This window comes from Palaemon carinicauda, chromosome 36 (genome assembly GCF_036898095.1).
Source record: "Palaemon carinicauda isolate YSFRI2023 chromosome 36, ASM3689809v2, whole genome shotgun sequence".
Classification (NCBI taxonomy): Eukaryota; Metazoa; Arthropoda; class Malacostraca; order Decapoda; family Palaemonidae; genus Palaemon; species Palaemon carinicauda.
In genome coordinates this window covers 4,558,805-4,580,054 of record NC_090760.1, presented here as the reverse complement: position 1 = coordinate 4,580,054, position 21,250 = coordinate 4,558,805, and the positions used below count along the sequence as shown (strand labels likewise).

Here is a 21,250-nt window from a genome sequence, read left to right as displayed (position 1 = left end):
CAGGGAGGGCCTATCGTTGGCTATTCAGACCCCCAATCTTCATCTCTTCTCAGATGCTTCGGACTCGGGCTGGGGTGCGACCTTGAACGGACGGGAATGCTCGGGAACGTGGAACGAGGAACAGGGAATGCTCCACATCAACTGCTAGGAGCTACTAGCAGTTCATTTAGCCCTGCTGAACTTCAAGTCCCTCCTGCTAGGCAAAGTGGTGGAGGTGAACTCAGACAACACCACAGCCTTGGCTTACATCTCCAAGCAAGGAGGGACCCATTCGAGGAGCCTATACGAGATCGCAAGGGACCTCCTCATTTGGTCAAGAGGTCTAAACCTCACTCTGGTCACGAGGTTCATTCAGGGCAATATGAACGTCTCAGCAGATCGCCTAAGCAGAAGGAATCAGGTCATTCCCACGGAATGGACCCTCCACAAGAGTGTGTGCAACAGACTTTGGACCTTGTGGGGTCAACCTACCATAGATCTGTTTGCCACCTCCATAACCAAGAGACTTCCGCTGTACTGTTCCCCTGTTCCAGACCCTGCAGCAGTTCATGTGGATGCTTTTCTACTGAACTGGTCCCATCTCGACCTTTACGCATTCCCACCGTTCAAGATAATAAACAAAGTTCTGCAGAAATTCATCTCGCACGAAGGGACACGGCTGACGCTGGTTGCTCCCCTTTGGCCTGCAAGAGAATGGTTCACAGAGGTACTTCAATGGCTAGTCGACATCCCCAGGACTCTACCTCTAAGAGTGGACCTTCTACGTCAACCTCACGTAGACAGGTTGCACCCAAACCTCCACGCTCTTCGGCTGACTGCCTTCAGACTGTCGAAAGATTCGCTAGAGCTAGAGGCTTTTCGAAGGAGGCAGCCAGTGCGATTGCCAGAGCAAGAAGGGTTTCCACTCGTAGAGTCTACCAATCTAAGTGGGAAGTCTTCCGGAGCTGGTGTAGAGCCAATTCAATATCCTCTACCAATACCTCTGTGACCCAAATAGCTGACTTCCTTCTACATCTTAGGAATGAGAGATCCCTTTCAGCCCCTACGATTAAAGGGTATAGGAGTATGTTGGCTTCAGTTCTCCGCCACAGAGGTTTGGACCTTTCTTCCAACAAGGACCTTCAAGACATCCTTAAGTCTTTTGAGACGTCTAAAGAGCGTCGTCTATCCACTCCAGGCTGGAACCTAGACGTAGTCTTAAGGTTCCTTATGTCACCTAGGTTCGAACCTCTCCAGTCAGCTTCCTTCAAGGACCTTACCCTCAAGACTCTTTTTCTCGTCTGCCTTGCAACAGCTAAGAGAGTCAGTGAGGTTCATGCCTTCAGCAAGAACATTGGTTTCACGACCGAATCTGCAACATGTTCTTTTCAGCTCGGATTCCTAGCAAAGAACGAACTTCCTTCACGTCCTTGGCCTAGATCGTTTGAAATACCTAGCCTCTCCAACATGGTAGGTAACGAACTAGAGAGAGTTCTTTGCCCTGTCAGAGCTCTCAAGTATTATCTTAAGAGGTCTAAACCTATTCGAGGACAGTCAGAAGCCTTATGGTGTGCCATCAAGAAACCTTCGAGGCCCATGTCCAAGAACGGGGTTTCGTATTATATAAGGCTTCTGATTAGAGAAGCCCATTCTCACTTAAAGGAGGAAGACCTTGCATTGCTGAAGGTAAGGACCCACGAAGTAAGAGCCGTAGCTACTTCGATGGCCTTTAATAAAAACCGTTCTCTGCAGAGCATAATGGATGCAACCTATTGGAGGAGCAAGTCAGTGTTTGCATCATTTTATCTTAAAGATGTCCAGTCTCTTTACGAGAACTGCTACACCCTGGGACCATTCGTAGCAGCGAGTGCAGTAGTAGGTGAGGGCTCAGCCACTACATTCCCTTAATCCCATAACCTTTTTTAACCTTTCTCTTGAATGCTTTTATTGTTGTTTTTATGGTTGTTACGGTAGGCTAAGAAGCCTTCCGCATCCTTTTGATTTGGCGGGTGGTCTATTCATTCTTGAGAAGCGCCTGGGTTAGAGGTTTTGTAGAGGTCCTTTAGTAGGGGTTGCAACCCTATATACTTTAGCACCTTTGGGTTGATTCAGCCTCCAAGAGGAACGCTGCGCTCAGTAAGGAAGACGAACTTAAAAAAGAGGCAGAGTAACGGTTCAATTCGACTTCCTTACCAGGTACTTATTATTTCATTGTTATTTGAGATAACTGTTATATGAAATATGGGATACTTAGCTATCCTGTAATCTTGTACACTGGTTTTCACCCAACCCCCTGGGTGTGAATCAGCTACATGATTATCGGGTAAGTTTAATATTGAAAAATGTTATTTTTATTAGTAAAATAAATTTTTGAATATACTTACCCGATAATCATGATTTAATCGACCCTCCCTTCCTCCCCATAGAGAACCAGTGGACCGAGGAAAAATTGAGGAGGTGTCAACAAGAAGTACTATAGTACCTGGCCACAGGTGGCGCTGGTAAGTACACCCCCTTCTAGTATTGTGATAGCTGGCGTATCCCTCCATAGAATTCTGTCGGGCAACGGAATTGACAGCTACATGATTATCGGGTAAGTATATTCAAAAATTTATTTTACTAATAAAAATAACATATTTACCTGTGAACCCTGGCAACGGACAATCGCCATATGTAAAAAACTCATATTTTAACAGCACAGCAAGTTGTTTGAATTATTGTTCCATTACTTCTGTCTTTCTTTCATGCCGATGTGTTTTCCTTGCTGTGTAGGCCAAGGAAATTGTCCTTGTAACTTTGGAAATGCATCTGAACTTTTGGATCCTTCTGAGATTACCTGTCGCCTCCTTTATGTTGGGAGCTTCATTCAAGTGAAACGGTGTGGCACGCTTTGTTTCAGTGACACCTGAGAGGTCCATCTTTCAACCACAATAAGGAGGTCGGTAGTTCAAATTTTGTTGCAAAGATTAACTATTTATACGATGGAAACTAAGCAGACTTTTTATATAGAAATACCATGAACTAGTTATTCATTATCAGTCGTACTGTATTACATTTTTATTTAAACTAATGGTTTCCTTACTTTTTTATTCTAGCTTTTATGTGTAGAAAGTAAAGCCAACACTCATAGAAATACAATGAACTAGTTATTCATTATCAGTCATACTGTATTACCTTTTTATTTAAACTAATGGTTTCCTTACTTTTTTATTCTAGCTTTTATGTGTAGAAAGTAAATCCAACACTCATTATTGATCAGTAGATTTTCTACTGCATTGTCTCCTTTTATTTCTTATGCCATATAACTGTTGGGTTTTCAGGTAAGTGTGGACCAAAGAGAGGCCAAAATGATGACAACATTTATTTAGCAACCTCCACAGAGGAAATGAGAAAAGGAAAATGATTGCAACTGATGTAAGAATTCCAGTTCATTATGATGTTTTTAATCTTGAAACCTTTATTACTTAAGAATAATTTTATCACATTAAACTTATTCAATAGTCTTTTTTTTTTGAGAACTCTAGAAGAAAACTTTTTCAAAAGATAGCTGTTGCTTACATGGATCTTGATTAATAGACCTGATATCTATCTTTTATTTTTCATGATAACGTATGTACCAAAGAGGCATTGTGATTTATTGTTGGAGACTATTACAGCATAGTGTGGATGCTATCTATGTACCCTAATCTAGAAGAAATTACATTTTTCAATATTAATCTTACTCGATGATCATGTTGCTGTCAACTCCGTTGCCCGACAGAAATCTACGGTCGGGATACGCCAGCGATCGCTATCCAGGTGGGGGTGTACACAACAGCGCCATCTGTGAGTAGGTACTCAAGTACTTCTTGTCAACAAGAACTCAATTTTTTCCTCTGTCGTGCCGCCGGTAAGACCTACTTGGATACGCTGTTGATTCTGGAGTTGTTGTTCACGATTTGGTGATGTATTCACTCTAGAGTTTAGCCTTCGCTATTCAGGAAGCTTTATCATTAGCTTAGCAAGCTTTTGGAATTAATTTGGATTAATTGTTAACGAACTTTGCTAGATTTTGGAATCCCCCCTTGACTACTTCTAAATTCAAGATGTCTGACCAGTCTCAAGTCCCTAAGTACAGGCAGTGTAGCGTTAGGACTTGTGCTAGGCGTCTTCCGAAGGCCTCTATAGATCCTCACACCGTATTTTCCAATTGTAGGGGTAAATCCTGTCAATTGGAAGATCGATGTGGGGAATGTGCTGGGCTTTCGGAATTCGATTTTAACGAATTCCTTAGAAATGCACGTAGGTTAGAGAAGGAGAGAAATAGAAGGAGTTCTTCTCGCTCTGTGGATTTTTCCTCTCCCCATGCCCCTCAACCTTTTCCTTCCCCTGTGGTGGTGACTCCCGAACCTGCTACGAGTGCTCAACCCTCCATGGCGGATATGTTGCGTGCCATTCAGGCTCTCGGTGACAAAGTGGAGTCATTGGCTAATGACCGTAATCAGCTCTTGGCAGATGTCAGAGAGCTGAAAGCGAAGAGTGCAGTGGGAAGTGTTAGTGCTAGTGATGTGCAAAGTGTCAGTGTCAGTGTTGCGCATGAGGGTACATCTGTGCGTGCCAGTCGTCCTCCCAGTCCGGGACCTCTTGCAAGCTCCCAAGCCCAGGGGAGAAGCAATGTCGAAGGACCAAAGGGTTCGGCAGGCCTTGATCGGCGCACGGATGTATCCTCAGTGGTTGCGGACGTATCTGTTAAGGATCGTCCCATCCACATACAGACGAATGAGCCCTTACATTCCTCGTCTGTGGAAGAAGTTTCCAGGAGGAAACGATGGACCAAGGTCTCACGACCGCTCAAACGTAAGGTCCCTTCCGAGCGAGTCCAACGGCCCAGGTGTAGCCACTGGGTCAGTTCGGACTCGCCGCAGTCATCTGATGACTGCACACCTCCCAAGAGAGGTAGAGTGGTCCCACAACAGGCTACTGCTCCGTCTGTTGTTGCTCCAACCACAGTAGATCCTAAGTGGTCCATGCTGCAGACTATGCAGTCTCAGCTTGCGGCATTCATGCAGGAGTATCATGCTGAGAAGGTTAACACTGCTCCTGTTAACCTACAACCCGCCGAGGTTGTGCGCTCAGCAGATACTGCGGCTGCCTGCTCCCACACTCCACCTGTGAGAGCTCCACCACCGATGCGCAGTCCACCCTGCCAGACGCATGTTCTTGCTGCACCATCTGTTAACATGCGTGAGCTACCGCATCAGCAGTGGGAAGGTTCTGTAGAGCTGCCGGGTTCCAGCACTATGCGGCATTCTCCGCAGCCCATGCAGCATGCTCCGCATACCTTACAGCATGCTCCGCATACCATGCAGCATGCGCCGCATACCTTACAGCATGCTCCGCATACCATACAGCATGCTCCACAACCCACCGCAGCCCCTCCCACACACCAGCCCTCTGCTTTTGTTGTTGCCAGCTCGCAGACCGACCGGCAGCGGCATGATGTTGGATCCGCAGGTACGCATGCACCCGTACTGCCGGATTCAGCCGTTCAGCTTTCTGCTCTACCTTTGCCACTTACAACTCAGCTTTCGGATGATGGAGTATCAGATGACGAAGCTGCACATCTGGATGAACCACACTCTGATTTTGAAGGGCCCAAGTCTACGCCTCCCTCCTTAGACTTTCGTAAAGTCCTTTCCTTGTTCAGGGACTTGTATCCTGAGCAGTTTGTGTCTGCAACCCCTCGCTCTCCTCCCTCCGAGTTTGCTCTGGGCATGCAGTCTTCACCAAGCTTGTTCTCGCCCGATCATCTAAGAGAGCTTTGAGGGTTATGGGAGAGTGGTTGCATTCCAAGAAGCAACTGGGAAAGACTTCTTTCGTCTTTCCGCCTACCAAGCTTGCTTCTAAGTCGAGCGTCTGGTATGCCACGGGAGAGGAACCCGGCTTGGGAGTTCCTGCCTCTGCCCAGGGCGACTTCTCAAGTCTGGTTGACTCTCCCCGCAGGTTGGCTATGAGACGATCGAAGATCTGCTGGTCCTTTTCTGATATGGATCATCTGTTGAAGGGAGTCTTTCGTGCCTTCGAGATATTCAACTTCCTCGATTGGTGTTTGGGAGCCGTAAGCAGGAAGACTTCCCCTTCAGATAAGGACTCGGCCATGCTGATCATGTCTAGCATGGACAAAGCAATTCGGGATGGGTCTGGTGAACTTGCGGCTTCGTATGTGTCAGGAGTCCTTAAGAAGAGAGAACATCTTTGCTCCTTCTTATCGGCTGGTATCACTCCTTGCCAGAAGTCAGAGTTGTTGTTTGCTCCTCTCTCCAAGTGTCTGTTTCCGGAGGAGCTGATTAAGGGGATGGCTGCCTCGCTTATCCAGAAGGATACTCATGATCTTATGGCATCTTCCGCACGTAAGGCTAAAACCTTACCTTCCGTGCCTAGACCCTTCCGCCCTGCAGCAGTTGACACACCTGCATCTAGGTTCATCCCGCCCTTTCGTGGCAGAGCCTCCAGCAGAGGAGGTACCCGTGCCGACAGTCACCGTGGCAAATCCAAGAAGGGTTCCAAGTCCGCAAAAGGCAAGTTCTGACTGCCTTCCTCTCCAGACAGCAGTGGGAGCCAGACTCAAGACCTTCTGGCAAGCTTGGGAGAGCAGAGGTGCAGACGCTCAGTCTGTGAAGTGGCTAAGGGAGGGATACAGAATTCCGTTCTGCCGCAGTCCCCCTCTAGCTACGTCTCCCATCAACCTCTCTCCCAACTACAAGGAGAAGGACAAGAGGCTAGCGTTGCAACAAGAGGTGTCGCTCTTGATACAAAAGGAAGCGGTGGTCATAGTCCGGGATCATCAATCCCCGGGCTTTTACAACCGTCTCTTCCTGGTAGAGAAGAAGACAGGAGGTTGGAGACCGGTGCTGGACGTCAGTGCTCTCAATGCTTATGTCACCAAGCAGACGTTCACGATGGAGACGACGAAGTCGGTCCTAGCAGCGGTCAGGCAGGAGGACTGGATGGTCTCGTTAGACCTGAAAGACGCGTACTTTCACGTCCCCATCCATCCAGACTCCCAACCTTTCCTAAGGTTTGTCTTTGGAAAGGTTGTGTACCAGTTCCAAGCCCTGTGCTTTGGCCTAAGCACGGCACCTCTTGTGTTTACCAGACTGATGAGGAATATTGCGAAATTCCTTCACTTAGCAGACATCAGAGCCTCACTCTATTTGGACGACTGGCTTTTAAGAGCTCCAACAAGTCGTCGCTGTCTGGAGAATCTCAGATGGACTATGGATCTGACCAAGGAATTGGGCCTCCTGGTCAATATAGAGAAGTCCCAGCTTGTCCCATCCCAGACCATTGTCTATCTAGGTATGGAGATTCAGAGTCGAGCTTTTCGGGCTTTTCCGTCGGCCCCAAGGATCAATCAAGCCCTAGAATGCATCCAGAGCATGCTGAGAAGGAACCGATGTTCAGTCAGGCAGTGGATGAGTCTAACAGGGACACTTTCATCACTGGCCCAGTTCATCGAGTTAGGGAGACTCCACCTCCGCCCCCTTCAGTATCATCTAGCTGCTCACTGGATAAAGGACATGACGCTAGAGGCGGTCTCAGTGCCTGTTTCCGAAGAGATGAGGTCTACTCTAACGTGGTGGAAGAACAGCATTCTTCTCAAGGAAGGTCTACCATTGGCTGTTCAGACCCCCGACCACCGTCTCTTCTCGGACGCATCGGACAGGGGCTGGGGTGCGACTCTGGACGGACAGGAATGCTCGGGCACATAGAATCAGGAGCAAAGGACACTTCACATCAATTGCAAGGAGTTGTTGGCAGTCCATCTGGCCTTGATAAACTTCAAGTCCCTCCAGCTAAACAAGGTGGTGGAGGTGAACTCCGACAACACCACAGCCTTGGCTTACATCTCCAAGCAAGGAGGGACTCATTCGAGGAGTTGTTCGAGATCGCAAGGGACCTCCTCATTTGGTCAAAAGATCGAAGGCTTTCGCTGGTAACGAGGTTCATTCAGGGCGATATGAATGTCATGGCAGATCGCCTCAGCCGAAAGGGTCAGGTCATCCCCACAGAGTGGACCCTTCACAAGACTGTTTGCTGCAGACTATGGGCCCTGTGGGGGCAGCCCACCATAGATCTATTCGCTACCTCGATGACCAAGAGGCTCCCGATGTATTGTTCTCCGATTCCAGACCCAGCAGCAGTTCACGTGGATGCCTTTCTGCTGGATTGGTCCCACCTCGACCTGTATGCGTTCCCGCCGTTCAAGATTGTCAACAGGGTACTTCAGAAGTTCGCATCGCACGAAGGGACACGGTTGACGTTGGTTGCTCCCCTCTGGCCCGCGAGAGAATGGTTCACCGAGGTACTGCAATGGCTAGTGGACGTTCCCAGGACTCTTCCTCTAAGAGTGGACCTTCTGCGTCAACCTCACGTAAAGAAGGTACACCCAAACCTCCACGCTCTTCGTCTGACTGCCTTCAGACTATCGAAAGACTCTCAAGAGCTAGAGGCTTTTCGAAGGAGGCAGCCAGAGCGATTGCCAGGGCAAGGAGGACATCCACTCTCAGAGTCTATCAGTCCAAATGGGAAGTCTTCCGAAGCTGGTGTAAGGCGAATGCAGTTTCCTCAACCAGTACCACTGTAACTCAGATTGCTGACTTCCTGTTACATCTAAGGAACGTAAGATCCCTATCAGCTCCTACGATCAAGGGTTACAGGAGTATGTTGGCAGCGGTTTTCCGCCACAGAGGCTTGGATCTTTCCACCAACAAAGATCTTCAGGACCTCCTTAGGTCTTTTGAGACCTCTAAGGAACGTCGGTTATCCACACCAGGCTGGAACCTAGACGTGGTTTTAAGGTTCCTAATGTCTTCGAGATTTGAACCGCTCCAATCAGCCTCTTTTAAGGACCTTACATTAAAAACTCTTTTCCTCGTCTGCTTAGCAACAGCTAAAAGAGTCAGTGAGATCCACGCCTTCAGCAGGAACATAGGTTTTACATCTGAAACGGCTACATGTTCCTTGCAGCTCGGTTTTCTGGCTAAAAACGAGCTTCCTTCCCGCCCTTGGCCTAAGTCGTTCGAGATCCCAAGCCTGTCCAACTTGGTGGGGAACGAACTAGAGAGAGTACTTTGCCCAGTAAGAGCTCTCAAGTACTACTTAAGACGTTCAAAGCCATTACGAGGACAATCAGAAGCTTTATGGTGTTCTATCAAGAAGCCTTCTCTTCCGATGTCTAAGAACGCAGTTTCTTACTACATCAGGCTTCTGATTAGAGAAGCACATTCTCATCTGAAGGAAGAAGACCTTGCTTTGCTGAAGGTGAGGACACATGAAGTTAGAGCTGTCGCTACTTCAGTGGCCTTCAAACAGAACCGTTCTCTGCAGAGTGTTATGGATGCAACCTATTGGAGGAGCAAGTCAGTGTTCGCATCATTCTATCTCAAAGATGTCCAGTCTCTTTACGAGAACTGCTACACCCTGGGACCATTCGTAGCAGCGAGTGCAGTAGTAGGTGAGGGCTCAGCCACTACATTCCCATAATCCCATAACCTTTTTAATCTTTCTCTTGAATACTTTTTATTGTTGTTTTTTGGGTTGTACGGAAGGCTAAGAAGCCTTCCGCATCCTGGTTGATTTGGCGGGTGGTCAAATTCTTTCTTGAGAAGTGCCTAGGTTAGAGGTTGTGATGAGGTCCTTTAGTATGGGTTGCAGCCCTTTATACTTCAGCACCTAGGAGTCGTTCAGCATCCTAAGAGGACCGCTAGGCTCAGTAAGGAAGACGTACTTAAAAAAGGCAGAGTAATGGTTCAAGTCGACTTCCTTACCAGGTACTTATTTATTTTATGCTTGTTATTTTGAATAACTGATAAAATGAAATACGGGATACTTAGCTTCTTTGTTAACATGTATGCTGGTCTCCACCCACCACCCTGGGTGTGAATCAGCTACATGATCATCGGGTAAGATTAATATTGAAAAATGTTATTTTCATTAGTAAAATAAATTTTTGAATATACTTCCCCGATGATCATGAATTTAAGAACCCTCCCTTCCTCCCCATAGAGAACCAGTGGACCGAGGAGAAAATTGAGTTCTTGTTGACAAGAAGTACTTGAGTACCTACTCACAGATGGCGCTGTTGTGTACACCCCCACCTGGATAGCGATCGCTGGCGTATCCCGACCGTAGATTTCTGTCGGGCAACGGAGTTGACAGCTACATGATCATCGGTTAAGTATATTCAAAAATTTATTTTACTAATGAAAATAACATTTTAAATATTTCTGTAACTCTCATAGCAATAACTCTCTTAGTAGATATACCAACATCTTCCCAATGTATGCTAATCCATGCAATGGAAATCAAATGATAAAATATAAAGAAATTAATTCTGCCCAATTTGAAAAAGTCTATGGTGCCAGTCATCGTAGTACCCCTTTCGAGAGGTTACATTGATGCATGTTAAATGTTAGCCGTTGGTTATTGCAGGTAACAGGTGGTTGTCTAATATTTTTAAAGGACAATATGGAAATGTTTTCACCATACTTTTAACAACCCTTTCATGTCTGGTATAACCTGCTGACTTAACAATGCTTCAATTTCTGTTATAATCTTCATACCAATATACAGTACTCTACCTTCATTCTGTAGTAGCACTGTTTTTCAATAAAATTGTTGATTGATGTGTACGTATACCTTCAAAGGAAATAATTGGCAGTCTTTGCAACCAGTAGCATAACCATTTTTGTCATTTAACTTTAATGGGGTAATGGTATAATATTTCCAAGTGACCTGTGATTGTATTCTCTAAAATTAGTGCAGTGTATGTCATTTTTTTTTTTCAATGATATTTTAAGAATAGTTTGTCTAACTTATCTTGTGCAGAGAGAGTCATTAGTTTTTCATCCAGTGTGTTGGCTAATTTTTTGTCCAGTGTATAGAGCGATAAGCTAAATAAAAAACTGCTTCTGGCAACTTACGGTATTGCATCTGAATTTTACTAATGTATTAGCTCTATAGGATGATGTAGGCCCTTTGCGTCAATAGACGTAGGAGGAGATGATGATAGAGGCCCTTTGTGTCAATAGACGTAGGAGGAGATGATGATAGAGGCCCTTTGTGTCAATAGGCGTAGGAGATGATGATGATAGAGGCCCTTTGCGTCAATAGACGTAGGAGGAGATGATGATAGAGGCCCTTTGTGTCAATAGGCGTAGGAGATGATGATGATAGAGGCCCTTTGCATCAATAGGCGTAGGAGGAGATGATGATAGAGGCCCTTTGCATCAATAGGCATAGGAGAAGAGGATGATAGAGGCCCTTTGCGTCAATAGGTGTAGGAGAAGATGATGATAGAGGCACTATATGTCAATAGGCGTAGGAGGAGACGAGGATTAGCTTTTGTAGACTTATTCTAAAAGCTCTACACCCCATACAGTATTTTTTACAATACTGTACTCTAAGTATGATTTTAGAATACATTATGCCACTGAGCCATCCGTAAAGCTGATGAACACTTATCTCTGGTACCCACAGGATGCAAAGGGCCTCAATGAATTCACTCCATATGTCTCTTACCTGTGCCATCTCTCTGAGTTCACCCCAATTCTCAGATCCAACCTCCCTTAGCATTGTCATCAGCCACGTTTCTCTTGGTTTACCACATCCGTTCCTGCCCGGCGGCTTCCATTCAGGCACATCATGGACTAACTCATCTTGAAATATGTCCCATCCCTCTTCATCTTGATAATCTAACTACCGGTATATCGTTCACAGTGAGCACCCCTGCCACCTCACAAATTGCTGCATGTGATGTATGCTGCTGCCATTTGTTTCCCAAAGTCCTTCTCAATGCTTTATTCCCAAATGCGAGAAATTTTGTATCACTTGTTATAGTGCTGTACCATGACTGGTGCCTATAAGTTAATGTTGATCTTACAAGAGAAATTTATATTTTGAATTTGCTATGAACTGTCCTTCAATTTGACCTTCAAACTGTTTTTAACATGCCCATTGCTTGTTCTGCCCTCCCTATTCTCTCTTTGAATTCTGTAACTAGTGATCCATTGCTGGTAATGATGGCTCCTAAATATTTGAAAAGTTTGAGTAAATTTTATTATGCATTACCAAACTTTGCATGTAGTTTTTGGTGCTGTTTTCTAAAGCAATCATGCAGTGAAATTACCAGTACATCCTATTAAAGGAAAGTTAGTTGGACTGGCATTAACACCTGAACTTTTAACTTAAAAACAGGTGTCTGAGCTATGAAAAGATGAGGCAGCTTATAGCAGGTTAAATTTAAATAAGTGCTATGCAATTATATTTTGTATGCATTCTGTTTTATGATTCTTGAATTTTGAGTGAAGAGCATACTCTATATATGAGGTTAAAGTTCATATATAAAACACTCATTGCTTTTTGCTCTTGAGGAGAAATGTTACCTGTTGAGTGTGCGTAAGAAGCTAGTACGTTTTGGTGTGTTTCTTTGTGCCTTTTGCTTTCTAGTGTTTTGCTTAAACTATTCACTGTGATCACCTACAATACAGTAAAGTTTTCATTCTGAAACATCACACTAAAGTCTCCAAGGAGATTTTCCATTAGTTTTGAGTTGGTGACAATGAATATAGTACTGTATTGTGAGTGTGCCACTTTCCTAATTTATTTTATGTCCTTGAGCAAAGACCTTTCCAAAAAAATCATCTAAAATTGTAGTAGCGTTGTGGTATTCTAAGTCTAATTGTAAATGCAAATAATAAATCTGTCCCCATTCTTGCATACCTCGTCTAGCTTTGACTTCTTTGTGAGGCCTTTTTATGTTGGTTTCATGTTGCTGAGAATCTAAATCATATACACCTAACGTAGTGCTGTCTACTATGAGATGTCTGTTTGTGTTTATTTTGTTTCTGAGAATTTTTAAAAATTTATACCAAGAGAAAAGTTGATTGTGTTCAGTTAGCATATAAAATCCAAGTGAAAAAAAATGTATGCTAAGATGAGTATTTATCTGATGCTCTCATCATTCATTTTGATATTTTCGTTTATCAGATTTTTCCCCAATATCCAATTTAAAACTGGAAATGGTTAGGTACTTAACAGCCAACAGATCACTGTTATAGATAAGACTCCTACCTGTTAACATACTAACCAGTAGTATAAATTGGAGGTATCAAAAAGAAAATACCTGTTCTTTCACAAGTCATGTTCTCACGTAAGCCATTGAATTAAGTCATTAGCTTCCATGCTGTGAAGTTTTACTTTTTAAAGACAGTCGTTTAATTTATTTGCAAAATTTTGTATATTGTATAGTAATTGTATATGTCTTGAATTACTGAAGTTGATTATTATAAATAGCTTTAATAAGTAATGGAAAAATTATATTTTTGAAATTATCTTGAAAAAAATTCAAGCCTAGGTGACTTACTTGCTTTATCCTTAAGACAAATGAGTTAAATAGATATTGTCCCCATTACCACACATCATGATTATCAGATGTATTGTTACATATGTGTTTTTTATTAGATAACTTTCAAACATTCAGTTTTATATAAAAATTAAGGGCTTTTGATAGAACTCATCTTCTTAATGAAACAAAGTCTCAAGTGAAAATGGTCTACGTGTCGGTTGGTGTCAAAATGGTAAACAGGTAGTCTGTTTCAAAATTATCTCCAATACCTGTTAATAATTTGTTATTCATTCAGACAAAATTCTGGATATTGTATTTTGGCCTGACAGGAAGTTGGTGTACATTTGCACTTAAGTTTTAGATTATTTTTTATTTATAATATCTTTAAACCACAAAGTTGGACTCATTATTTTAGAGAAAGTGATACATTGATTCGTAGATGATATTCAAGAAAATGAACACTTAATTTGTATTTATAGAAAGGAAGATTTCAAGCTGCTGGATAATGTTGGTTTTGATCCTGATAGGATTACAGACCTAATTATTTTCTTGAGATGCCTAATATTTTCGGGATTTTGGAAGCAATTTGACCTAAGGGTGTATGGTTTCTCAATGCTAAATTACTGTATCTTGTTTTATCAGAGGCATATTTAACAGCTATCAAAGGTTTCTTCATTTTATTATCATCTTTCGGTAATGTGAGATGCCTTTGAATAAAATAGCGAGGTTTGTCACTGGTATTCTGTCATGGAAATTGTTTTCCTCATATGCTTTGTGTTCTTGTCTTTGTGGATTTGATAGCCACTTTTAGATACTGTAGTTTCTGTTCTTTAAGGGACCTCGTGGGTTTCCGTGCCTAGTGTAGAGTCTAAAATCTCATATTCCATTTCATTAAAGAAAGGTAACAGTGGTATTAGGAGAAATTAATATGGTATATTAGGTCATAGAAGTCCTTCATATTGGCCTGATTGTTGCGAGCAGTTCTGTGTTCTCATCGGTGAAGGCTTGGCTTTATCACGTTTTAAAAAGATTCTTTTTTTCCTTACATTTTTAATGATAAACTTTGAAATACTAGAAATTTTATGCAAACTTTATTCCTTAATTTATCCATTGGTAATAATGCAGTTTGAAAGTCAGGTTTTTTGTAATTAGCATGTTTATCCATATTCTGGTCCAAAGAGACAACCTTGAAACATATCGTCTTGGATGTACTAATTTTTTTTTCCTTTACTTTGGCAGAATTTTAACACAATATGTTTCCCCAATTAATTGTGGCAAAGCATGAGTTATTCACTTTAGTATTCATGTTTATTTCAGGTTATTCCTTCGGCAGGGTTAGATAGGTTTTGGAAATTGTTAGATGTCAGCGAAATGATTTAAAGTCTTATTGCCGGTAAAAAACATTTTCTTGTGGTTTCAGTCAGTCTTGCGGTAATTTGTAATAGTTACCCATCGAAGGTTTTCTTAAAAGCGTACATCAAAGAAACCGTGAGTTTAAGGTAGGGGTGACTATTTTATTGTCTCCTAAATTTTTTTTCTTTCATCAATAGCCATTTTCTTTCTGGTAAGCACAACTTGTTCATGCAATTTTGTCTAACAATGATATTTTTCATTTACAATGCTAATAGAGGATATCGATTAATCCGTATAACGAACTTTGTATGTACGAATTTGGTTGTACAGTAAGTTGTTATATTGTTTAATAATGCTCGGAATTCTAACTATGGGTTTTACGGGAATTCTGATTGTGTTGGTAAATTCCTCTACTCGCCATGACTGAAATACTATGAACGTTTTAAACAATTAAAGGGTGACTTTAAAGATAAAAAAAAATCTTATGGTGTAAGAAGAAATAGTTTCGTTTCTAAATGAATTCAAGCAAAATATTCCGCTAAAGTTAAAGTGGAGGTACAAGGTATGATCCAAGTATTACCTGTATTCTACTAGTATGTATGATCCAGGTATTACCTGTATTCTACTAGTATGTATGATCCAAATATCACCTGCATTCTACTTGTATGTATGATCCAAGTATTACCTGCATTCTACTAGTATGCATGATCCAAGTATTGTCTGCATTCTACTAGTATGTATGATCCAAGTATTACCTGCATTCTACTAGTATGCATGATCCAAGTATTGTATGCATTCTACTAGTATGTATGATCCAAATATTACCTGCATTCTACTAGTATGTATGATCCAAATATTACCTGCGTGACTGGTATGTATGATGAAAGTAATACCAGAATTTTACTGGTATGTAGGTTCCAAGTATTAACTTCATTCTACTGATATGTATGATCCAAGTATTATAAGGGAATAATATATATATATATATATATATATATATATATATATATATATATATATATATATATATATATATATATATATATATATATATATATATATATATATATATATATATGTATATATATATATATATATATATATATATATATATATATATATATATATATATATATATATATATATATATATATATATATATTCCCTTATAATAGGTATTTTAATATTCTCTTTTCATTTTTATACTTTTACTCAAACTTTCTTACAAATGTATTCTACATCCTTACTATTTATATTATATCTGAAAATCTCCGTATTGTTTTAAATATACTAGAATAAATTCTAGTATTTTAAAAAATGGTTTTTAAGTGAAATTTAGAAATTTCATGAACTATTCATTAATCCTGCCTTAGATGCATCGAAATTGACAGAAATATAAAAATACGCCATTTCATGGACAATGAAAGATTGAAGCTTTCGTTAATATCGCTGACGATATATAGTTGTTTACAAATCCAGTAAGATTTTCATCTTCCTTAATGCAATAATTAGTATGTAACTACCATTTTCTCCAATAACGATCCTAATCATGTAATCAACAGTTACTTAGCAATTATATTTCTCTGACTGTTAGTCAGCTATGGTCAGCAGCTCTTCTAGGAGGACACTCCAAAATCAAACCATTGGTCTCTATTCTTGGGTAGTGCCATAACCTCTTTACCATGGTCTTCCACTGTCTTGGGTTAGAGTTCTCTTGCCTAAGGGTACACTCAGGCACACTATTCTGCGTTTCCTTATTTCCTTTCTTCATTGAGCTATTTTCCTTGTTGAACCCCTTGACCTTATAGCATCTTGCTTTTCCAATCAGGGTTGTAGCTTGGCTAGTATGAGTTGTTGACAAGAATTTGATTAATTGTGTTGAGATTATATATATATATATATATATATATATATATATATATATATATATATATATATATATATATATATATATATATGTGTGTGTGTGTGTGTGTGTATGTATGTATGTATATATGTATGTGAAAATTAATGTTATAGAAATATTCAAGAAAATATTAATGAAAATATAAAAACAAAACATTATTCACTGCATACTTAATATAAAATAGTACAGTACTAAATTTCCATATCAAGTACTCCAGTGATAAATTTCTATGTAAACTATTCAAAAACAATATTTACTAAATGTTTTATTTCGTTAGGCTACAAAGAAAAGTGCACTTAGCATCCTTAACGATAGTGCAACAGGCTTGAGAATTAGTAACAGCCGCCAAGTGAAAAGCTAATACAACATAGTTAATAACTTCTTAAAAAATATAAAATTTTCCCTTTTTTATTCTTTTTATTAGTACGGTTCCAATAAAAGTCCTCCAGCATTTGAATTTTGTAATAGCCCAACGAAGTGTGTGATATTGTAGCTCAAAAATAGATTGAGAGGATTTTTTAATCTTTATGTCTCACTTAATGAGCATATTCTGACGAAAATCTACATAAAATAAGCTAATGTAAATTGTTATCTGTAAGAGAAATAACCTCTGAATGTTTTTAGCGATTAAAAAAATCCATTGGTTGGAATCAGTCATCGTATAATTTTACAATAGTTACTCATCTTAAGTTTTCTTTAAAGCCTCTTTCAAAGAAAATGTAAGTTTACTATAGGGGTAACTATATCATTGTCGTCCGTGTTTTTGGTTAACTAGCATATAATTATGTTTTATTTAGTCATAATAAGTGTTCATTAGAAAGTCCCCCAAGAAAACTGTTTCATTAATAACAATTTCTAAACTAGTTTCTCTTCTGTTTATATTAGATATGTTTCCCCTAATGACTGCATTGCGTAAAATGTTTGTTATTTTTCACTTCCAGTACGTATTTAGGACGAAAATAGTTTATTTTTTCCAGTCCCTTATACTATTCCTAATATTTAACAGGCACAGGAATATGACAGACTTGCTTCTTAACATGAATTTTGATAACAACAATGTAAAGATCTACAGCTTTGGAAGAAAATATCTTAAGAGATTATTATTATTATTATTATTATTATTATTATTATTATTATTATTATTATTATTATTAACTGCTAAGCTACAACCCTAGCTGGAAAAGCACAATGCTATAAGCCCAGGGGCTCCAACGGGGAAAATAGCTCAGTGAGGAAAGGAAAAAAAAGGAAAATTAAATTTTTAAGAAGAGTAACAACATTAAAATAAATATCTCCTATATAAACTATAAACACTTTAACAAAACAAGATGAAGAGAAATAAGATAGAATAGTGTGCCCGAGTGTATCCTCAAGCAAGAGAACACTAACCCAAGGCAGTGGAAGACCATGGTACAGAGGTTATGGCAGTACCCAAGACTAGAGAACAATGGTTTGATTTTGGAGTGTCCTCCTAGAAGAGCTGCTTACCATAGCTAAAGAGTCTCTTCTACCCTTACCAAGAGGAAAGTTGCCACTGAAAAATTACAGAGCAGTAACTCCTTGGGTGAAGAATTGTTTGGTAATCTTAAGTGTTGTCAGGTGTATGAGGACAGCAGAGAATATGTAAAGAATATGCCAGACTCTTCGGTGTGTGTAAGCAAAAGGGAAAATGAACCGTAACAAGAGAGAAGGATCCAAAGTAGTACTGTCTGGCCAGTCAATGGACCCCATAACTCTCTAGCGGTAGTATCTCAACAGGCGGCTGGTGCCTTGGCCAACCTACTACCTATAATACCTAACATATTTCTATAGTTTCCTCGGAGACTACTTTCAGTTCATTTTGCTATTTTCAATTATCCCGGAGCTTTTGGTATATAAAATCTAAATCATAAGTTCAGTAATTTAGGAAACATGTAACTAAACAGTCTTCCTTTAATTACATATCACACAGATAGTTTTCTAATATGCACAATCCAATTATGGCTTTAGGAGGTTAAAATATGCAAAACGCCAGGATTCCTCAATGAATAAATATTACTAGTGTTATAAAGACACTAAAGTCAAAATATTACAAGCAGACGTTTATGTTAAGTACCGATATATATATATATATATATATATATATATATATATATATATATATATATATATATATATATATATATATATATATATATATATATATATATATATATATATATATATATTAGTTTTTGTTTGTAATATAGATGTAGGCCTATTTTCTTTCAGTTAATACTTAAATATATGACTTCACTCTTTCTAGTCATTAAAACATACACAAGTGGAAAGACCCTATCATTTCCTTGCCTCATAGATGCATGCATTATGTACAGCTAGTATTATTATTATTATTATTATTATTAAATGCTAAGCTACAACCCTAGTTGGAAAAGCAGGATGCTATAGGCCCAAGGGCCCCAACAGGGAAAATAGCCCAGTGAGGAAAGGAAATAAGGAAAATAGAACATTTTAGGAATAGTAACAATATTAAAATAAATATTTCCTATTTAAACTATAAAAACTTTAACAGAACAAGAGGAAGAGAAACTAGACAGAAAAGTGTGCCCAAGTGTACCCTCAAGCAAGAGAACTCTAACCCAAGGCAGTGTAAGACCATGGTACAGAGGCTATGGCACTACCCAAGAATAGAGAACAATGGTTTGATTTTGGAGTGTCCTTCTCCTAGAAGAGCTGCTTACCATAGCTAAAGAGTCTCTTCTACCCTTACCAAGAGGAAAGTAGCCACTGAACAACTACAGTGCAGTAGTTAACCCCTTGGGTGAAGAAGAATTGTTTGGTAATCACAGTGTTGTCAGGTGTATGAGGACAGAGGAGAATCTGTAAAGGATAGGCCAGACTATTCGGTGTCTGTGTAGGCAAAGGGAAAGAACCGTAACCAGAGAGAAGGGTCCTATGTAGTACTGTCTGGCCAGTCAAAGGACCCCATAACTCTCTAGGATAATGTAGGAACTGAATGGGTCCCTAGAGATGGCAAACGAAGCAAGTGAAAGAGAAGATGATGGATTGATGAGCTAAGAAAATTTGCTGGTATAGACTGACATAGAAAGATCATAAACAGACGCAAGTGGAAGGACGTGTCCGAGGCACTTGTTCTGCAGTGTCCTCATGATGATGATGATGATGATGATGATAATTAACGTGATAACCAGCATACCCGAATGTTATCAGGAAGTCCTTATATATGGGGACATATATAACACCAACCTTTCTATGAGTACGTATGAATCTTATCATATTAACATTTACTAGGGAATATTATCAGGATAACATTTATAGGAAATGTTATCAAATGAAAAAATATTAGGATAACCCTTACATAAACGCGTTGTTATACCTAAACTTCTTAAATATGATGAAAATAATTATGAATTTCTCATTAAAAACATGATTTTCTAAATGAATTTAGTAATTTTAGTATAAATGTATGAAAATTTTAATATTTTATCTCATCTGGAAGGAAAATATGTTGTTGTTTTTTTCATAGCTATAGAGAAATATTTCCCATTTTCTATAGATTTATAAAGTTGTCAAAAGATGGCGTGGGCTGCACAATTGTGTACAGATTTGCATTGGAAATATACATAAAATTATTTTAATAAAACAGAACAAAATGATTTAGAATATCTGGAAATTGCATGGTCCACGATACTATGTAATACTTCAGAAGAGAATTGTCGATGACTAAACGAAACTATGTAACATCAACCCCTCTTCCATATAGACAATATGATATCAAGAGCTATGAGTAACAATATGTAATTAATGTCTTTGTAATTTTACTAATTTCCAACATCAATTTAGGCCTACCAAGCTCTGTTAAGAATCATCCAGTTTTATGTTAATTCTCAAAATTATTAGCTTATTTTTTTGATAATAGTAATAAGTCAATGAGGTATAAGTAGAGATGTCATCTCAAGTAGTCTAATACCTGTGACTGTAGAACTGCTACTACAAGTAGTAGCTGTGGTTTTTAGAACTGCTGCTACAAGTAGAAGCTCTGGGGGTTAGAACTGCTACTATAAAAAGTAGCTGTTCAGGTTAGAACTGCTACTACGTGTAGAAGCTCTGTGGGGTTAGAACTGCTACTACAAGTAGTAGATCTGGGGATTTAGAACTGCTACTACATAGTAGCTGTGGTGTTTATAACTGCTGCTACAATTAGTAGCTCTGGGTGTTAGAACTGCTACTACAAGTAGACGTTCTGTGATTAGAACTGCTACTACAAGTAGAAGCTCTGTGGGGTTAGAACTGCTACTACAAGTAGAAGCTCTAAGGGGTTAGAACTGCTACTACAAGTAGTAGATCTGGGGGGTTAGAACTGCTACTACAAGTAGTAGATCTGGGGGGTTAGAACTGCTACTACATAGTAGCTGTGGTGTTTATAACTGCTGCTACAATTAGTAGCTATGGGTGTTAGAACTGCTACTACAAGTAGAAGTTCTGTGAGTTAGAACTGCTATTACAAGTAGAAGCTTTAGGGGATTAGAATTGCTACTACAAGTAGTAGATCTGGGGCTTAGAACTGCTACTACCTACTATCTGTGTTGTTTAGAACTGTTACTACAATTAGCAGCTCTGGCGGT

At 39.8% G+C, this 21,250-nt stretch overlaps 1 long non-coding RNA gene across 1 annotated transcript in view; it reads left to right on the top strand.

Annotated features, from left to right (window-relative positions):
• The first annotated feature begins 2,751 nt into the window (after positions 1–2,751).
• The window catches only part of LOC137628346 (uncharacterized), a 46,044-nt gene continuing 27,545 nt past the window's right edge, over positions 2,752–21,250 (top strand). The window contains exon 1 of the long non-coding RNA XR_011041343.1: positions 2,752–2,917. This is a non-coding gene — a long non-coding RNA (uncharacterized lncRNA). The remainder of the gene's footprint in view (positions 2,918–21,250) is intronic.